General features: G+C 36.8%; 2 protein-coding genes and 1 long non-coding RNA gene across 3 annotated transcripts in view; all 3 read right to left on the bottom strand.

The window, feature by feature from the left end:
- Positions 1 to 6,792, bottom strand: part of LOC117993116 (protein lethal(2)essential for life-like) — a 182,566-nt gene that overhangs the window by 131,269 nt on the left and 44,505 nt on the right. The gene's annotated exons all lie outside the window — the stretch shown is intronic.
- PMCA (plasma membrane calcium-transporting ATPase 3) overlaps positions 1 to 6,792 on the bottom strand; it is a 257,807-nt gene that overhangs the window by 94,035 nt on the left and 156,980 nt on the right. The gene's annotated exons all lie outside the window — the stretch shown is intronic.
- LOC138403967 (uncharacterized) overlaps positions 2,476 to 6,792 on the bottom strand; it is a 7,015-nt gene continuing 2,698 nt past the window's right edge. The window contains exons 2-3 of the long non-coding RNA XR_011238080.1: positions 3,110 to 3,229; positions 2,476 to 2,567 (exon numbers count right to left, since the gene is read on the bottom strand). This is a non-coding gene — a long non-coding RNA (uncharacterized lncRNA). The remainder of the gene's footprint in view (positions 2,568 to 3,109; positions 3,230 to 6,792) is intronic.

Raw genomic sequence — 6,792 nt, forward strand, 5'->3', positions numbered from 1 at the left:
CCTATAATTGACGCCTGCTAGTGTAGGTGACGCATCGAGATTTTGTTACAAGTTTCGTAGCTGTAGTGAACTGTGCTTGAGTGCAGCATAGGTCGTTCAGTTAGAGCTAACGCGCACCACGGTTTTCCGTACGTTTTTTTTCCCACAAAATCTGTGAACTATAGAACTGCATAGAAGCACACGCACTGCGGAATTAACTCCGCACCGGATTTTGATATACTTAAATTTAAATTTATGGATTTTAAAACGCACCGCAACTCCCCGCTCCGTGGTGCGCGCCTGGGGTTTTTAGCTCTAAAGGCTTGCACTTGACTGCAATCAAACCTAATAATAAGAATGCTTCATGCATTCCAACTTTTCTTTTAAAGACACTCAGATTATGAATTTTTGACTCAAAGCCGTGAAGATCGTCTTCAAATAAATATTATTAACATTAAAGATCCTTCCATAAATCGCCATAACGATCGCTATAAAGTTTATAACGATTGTCGTAATAAAAGATGATCCTAACCTAATAAACTCTGTAAGTGATGGTCTTCAGCCCGTTGCAGGAGCTTTTCAGGAACGAAACAACCTTTGTATAGGTACTCGAGAATCATTTTATTATGTAACGCGTTTAATGAATCAGCCACATATAGAGCCTCAATAGCTCAACAGGTAAAGGAGTGGACGGAATAACCAAAAGGTCGACGGTTCAAACCCCGCCTGTTGCACTATTGTCGTACCTACTCCTAGCACAAGCTTGATGCTTAGTTGGAGAGGAAAGGGGAATATTAGTACTTTAAGGTGACGCTGGATGCACGTCCGAACTGCTCGGCCCACGTGGGTAACCTGTATTGCTATTTCACCTAACATTGTGATAGAAAGAAATAGACTCAGTGATGAGCAGTGTAGCGAGTGCATGCGCTCACACTAGCGTCCGGATATATTGATGATGGCACACAGATAGTTGGACAGATGTCACCGATGAATTTTTGTAAATATATGATTTATGAAGGAACTACTTATTTCAATTATTATTGTATAAGATTTTATGGAAGAGCGGGGTCGCCTGCCACGAGTACTCGTAGCAATACTAAAACAGTTACTGGGATGGTCCCAATTACTACGCACTATGTGAAATTGTTTTACCTACTGAAATAAATATTTTTTAATTTTTTTTTGAATGATAATGATTACCTACTTATCTTTTGATGAATACTATAAAATCTCACTTACATACATACCTATTAGGTAACTACTGCCTCAGCGTGTATAAACAACTCGTATATATTATAGAAATCCATACTTCTATGAAGTGTCTGTCTGTAATTTCGAAATAACTGCCGCAAGCTCATAATATTGTTATTTGAACTGTACCATAACAGCTGAATCAAACGTTTTTAAAAACTGTCTGTCTGTCTGTCTGTTTGAACGGGCTAATCTTCGGAACGGCAGAACCTATTTTGACGGGACTTTTACAGACAAGTAGAGGATTAACAAAGGATACTTTTTTAACCGACTTTTAAAAAAGGAGTTGTGTTTTTCTACCTATGTACACAGAAATCTCCGAGATTTCTGAACCGATTTGCGTATTTTTTTTAATTGATAAAGAAACTTTGCAACATTGTCCTATATAAAATGTCATTTTATATAGGACACACAGGATTTCAACTCCTCAATCCTGATGCTGCAGGGGACATGACCACCAAAACTTATGGGATTTTGAAACTGTCGGTTATAAATTGATATTGGAGGTAGGTACCTATATCTACCAAGTAAAGACTTTATCATTGAACTCGAAGACCCACTTCTCGACCCTGATGCTGTACCTAAGGAATTGCATTGCTAAATCGTGGTGATCCCACGGAATTTTAAATGAATCATCGCCCACGCCCGTTCGGTACCCTCATTCCGCACATTGTTTTTATTAGTCAGTCCACCAATCACAACAAAGCATTCTCCCCTGTCCCCCGCCAACATTTTACGATTTTGTTTTCATGTAAATCCTTGTATATGCGTACTCTAGGAGTTGAATTCTCTGTGCTGGCGGATTACCTATTAGGAACACATGATTACACATTCGTTTGTCTGTGAAAATAAATTTTGTTGCCTAGACTTATCTATTAGTAGCGACTAAAAACTATATATACCATCTACTTGTGTATAAAAAAGTCTAAATAAATTCCACTTTGATCTCAAAAATGAAAATTTTATTTTTATAAGTAGGAAGTAGGTACAATTCAATTTCCCTCTAAAAGCCCACTACACACATAAACACAATATGTATCATTTTCTGTTTCAACAGTCACATTAGATGTATCATTCGAAGCAGAACTATTGAAGCTCTCCATTTCATTTCTGGAATTAATAAACATACAATCAACATAAATATATTGTGAGTATTATCTATATAGAATGTATGCAAAAAACATAGCATAACAACTTACAAGTATGGTATGGGTAGACCTTTCAATATTTAGTACGGAATTGAATGTTGTAGCATCATGTTGGATTTCAGTGGTACGTATATTGGGCACATTCATTTTATTTTCCTTGTTTTCTTCTAAAAGGAATGTCTTGAGTCACTAAAATACAACGTAATTCAGCATTGACAAATCTGACAACAAATAGTAAATCTCTATATTATATAAAAATGAATCGCTGAATGTGTTGCTGATCGCAAATCTCGAGAACAGCTGCACCGATTTCGCTAATTCTTTTTGATAATATTCCTTGAAGTACGGGGATGGTTCTTATGGAGAGAAAAATTTAAAAAAAGTCCTGAAAAAGAATCGACTGTAGGCGGTGCGAAGTTCGTCGGGGCAGCTAGTAACATAATAATTATATTATCCTAATCCTAATTCCTAATCTAAATATAAAAGGTGACTGACTGACTGACTGACTGACTGACTGACTGACTGACTGATCTATCAACGCACAGCTCAAACTACTGGACGGATCGTGCTGAAATTTGGCATGCAGATAGCTATTATGACGCAGGCATCCACTAAGAAGGGATTTTTGAAAATTCAACTCTGGAGGGGGTGAAATAGGGGTTCGAAATTTTGTGTAGCCCACGCGGACGAAGTGGCGGGCATTAGGTAGTATCTAAATAATATCAATTTACAAACACAGTGTCAAACTTTCAGAAGCTGGCTCTAAATGGTACGGTGTGATAGCATCATAATCTAATTCAATTCGATTTTTTGCTTTGTCGTTTCCTTGCCAAAGAAAATCCCGTGATCCACTAAAATAGAAGTATAATATATAAGTATTTATTAAAAATAAATAAATATCATCATCAAATTCACCATCCTGGAGAACCTTGAAAACGACACTCGCGTCTATTTTTTATAAAAAGTGCTGGCCCGCCATCTTAGATTAAAAAATTAATGTCATTATCAAAACCAGCATCCTGGAAACCCTGAAAACGACACCCATTTCTATTTTTTGTGAAAAGTGCATGTCTGCTATTTTGGATTTGAAAATAAATGTCATTATCAAATTCAGCATCCCGGAAAAGTACATATTCAGTCAAATAAAATTCCCGTCGAGTCACATTGTTACTCACGTCGGGTGTGACGCACGGGAATAACCCCGAAAAAGTAATGGCATTATCATCACAAGATAATATTATGGTTTGGAAAGATTCTGATGAATTTTAATAGATCTCCTCTTTGCAAGGGATTTGCTTTTGCGAGAAGCTTTTGCGAGTCTAAACCGTTTCTTTTTCCTCTTCCGCCAATCCATTTTTGTTTCTGTTACACGAAAACTCAAGTATATAATTAAATTGTCTAAGCACACAATATGACCTACATACTTATATTTGTAACTAGATGATACACGCGACTTCGTCCGCGAGGATATAGTGGTTTTTTAATCCCGCGAGAACTCTTTCAAAAGCGATCACTATTTCAAATTTCAGCCAAATCCGTCTTGTACTTTTTGCGTGAAAGGGTAACAAACCTATACACACACACACGCAGATACAAAATTTCGCCTTTATAATGTAAGTGTGATTTGACAACCCTGACTTTCGGAATTCGGATAAGTCCAAATTATATTTTATTACTAGTTGATGCCCGCAACTTCGTCCGCGTGGAATTAGGTTTTTAAAAATCCCGTGGGATCTCTTTGATTTTCCGGGATAAAAAGTAGCCTATGTGTTAATTTAGGGTATACCCTAAATTAACACTTTTATCTATCTCCATTCCAAATTTCATCCAAAACTGTTCAGCCGTTTTTGTGTGATTGAGTAACAAACATCCAAACATCCACACACACACATCACTACACCTATTATAAATGTGAAAGTGTGTTTGTTTGTTGGTTCGTTGGTTTGTCCTTCAATCACGTCGCAACGGATCGACGTGATTTTTTGCATGGGTATGGTTGACCTGGAGAGTGACATAGGCCACTTTTATCCCGGAAAATCAAAGAGTTCCCACAGGATTTTTAAAAATCTAAATCCACGCGTACGAAGTCGCGGGCATCACCTCATCATCATCATGATCAACCCATCGCCGGCTCACTACAGAGCAGGGGTCTCCTCTCAGAGTGAGAAGGGTTTTGGCCATAGTCTACCACGCTGGCCATGTGCGGATTGGTAGAATTCACACACCTTTGAGAACATTATGGAGAACTCGGCATGCAGGTTTCCTCACGATGTTTTCCTTTACCGTTAAAGCAAGTGATATTTAATTAATTAAAACGCGTATAACTCCGAAAAGTTAGAGGTGCGTGCCCGGGATCGAACCCCCCGACCTCCGTTTAGAAGGCGGACGTCCTAACCACTAGGCTATCATAGCTTCACCTAGTTTATAATATTAGTAGGATATATGACGTAAACTACTACCACCAGCTGTCGATACGATGCATTCTAAAATAAATCGACCGACCGACCGACAGACCGACCGGCTAAGTACGAGTCAGACTCGCGCCCCGAGGTTTCCGTACTACAATAGTAAAATGTTTATCTCTAAATCTCCGTATGTAACTAGAATTTCGGTACATATAAAAATGAATCGCTAAATGTGTTGCTGATCGCAAATCTCGAGAACAGCTGAACCGATTTCGCGAATTCTTTTTTTATAATATTCCTTGAAGTACGAATATGGTTCTTACGGAGAGAAAATTTTTAAAAAATTCCTGAAAAAGAATCGACTGTTAGGCGGTACGAAGTTCGCCGCGGGGCAGCTAGTGAAAAATAAAAATTAATAAATAGGTAAATAGTATTTTTTAACATTTTGCATGATAAATCAAAAACTATTTATTATGCACTAGATGATGCCCGCAACTTCGTCCGCGTGGATTCAGGTTTTTTAAAAATCCCGTGGGAACTTTGATTTTCCGGGATCAAAAGTCAAATTCAAATGATTTGTTCAAAATAGGTAATAAATTACTCTTTTCGATTGTCAGTTGTTGGATTTGTAAAATATAGTGGTGATAATTATTTCGCAAACGCTACGAGGGTTCCAAACGTGCCCAAGACTGAGAAGAGCCCACAGCTAACTCAGCCGGGTATTCTTTTTATTATCACCACTTTACAAAATCATAAATTAAACTTATTAGAACTATCACAAAGCCGAGCAACTCATTCCCAAGCTTGCTTATCATTTAAATAATCCTTTACAATGTAATAGGATTTTTTAATTAGTTTACGTTTTATGAAAACTTCGAACTTGTTGAGAGACATCTCCAATATGTTTTCTGGAAGTTTATTATAAAAACGTATAGAATTACAATAGCAAATGAATTGAACTTTACTTAGCCTAGAGGCGGGCATTAGGTACAAGTTTATTTTTATTTCTAGTATTTACATTATGACAGTCACTTTTTTTTGAATTTATTTATGTTTTTATGTACGTACAATAAATTTTCAAAAATATATTGACTATGCACTGTCATAATTTTAACTTCTCTAAATTTAGTTCTCAGTGACTCTCGTGGTCCCATACTATATTATGGCTCGAACAGCCCTTTTCTGCAGCACAAAAATAGAATTTATATCAGCAGCATTAATTACCCCATAATAATTCCGTGGTGCCACCCGAATCAGGGTTCCTACTGAAAACCAGCGCTATATGTTTTTGTACTTGTGCAAGACAATATGCATTTATGCTGAGTAGGTACCTTTTTTTTTGGGTTGTGCCACACATGACATACTTTATTCCGGCGCTTCTTCTACTTGAGGTTTTTTGACTTTATTACTCAAGTATAAGAGGCACTGGGATAACCTAACCAGTTGGTAACTGGTAATGTGTGGTACAGCTTTAAAAAATAAACGTTTTTTCTTTTCTTTCTTTTTCTTTTCTAATAATATGCCATATGACATAATGCTGTGAAAGTAACTAAAATATACTAGTCTCGCCGTTTCTATGTCTGTCAACTGGCGAATCTTTTCTACCGCATATGCAGCAGAACTGTCTGTTCGATAAGTTATTTATATGAGAGCCCCATTGAAGTTTCGCATCTAACGTTATTTCCAGAAAAATAGCGGTAGGTATCCACTAAATCTAATTTATCATAAAAGTAGCCTATGTCCTTCCCCGGGATGCAAGCTATTTTTGTACCAAATTTCATCAAAATTGCATAAATGGATGAGCTGTGAAAAGCTAGCAGACAGACAGACGGACTGATAGACAGATACACTTTCGCATTTATAATATTAGTATGGATAAAAATAAATAAAATCTGTTTTTGATGTACAAATAAGGTCCTTTCATATGATACCCCACTTGGTTTACTAATCTTACTTGAAAGTTGAAAATACTAACTATTTGTTAATGAACACATTTATATTTATTTTTT

This window comes from Maniola hyperantus, chromosome 23 (assembly GCF_902806685.2).
Source record: "Maniola hyperantus chromosome 23, iAphHyp1.2, whole genome shotgun sequence".
NCBI lineage: Eukaryota > Metazoa > Arthropoda > Insecta > Lepidoptera > Nymphalidae > Maniola > Maniola hyperantus.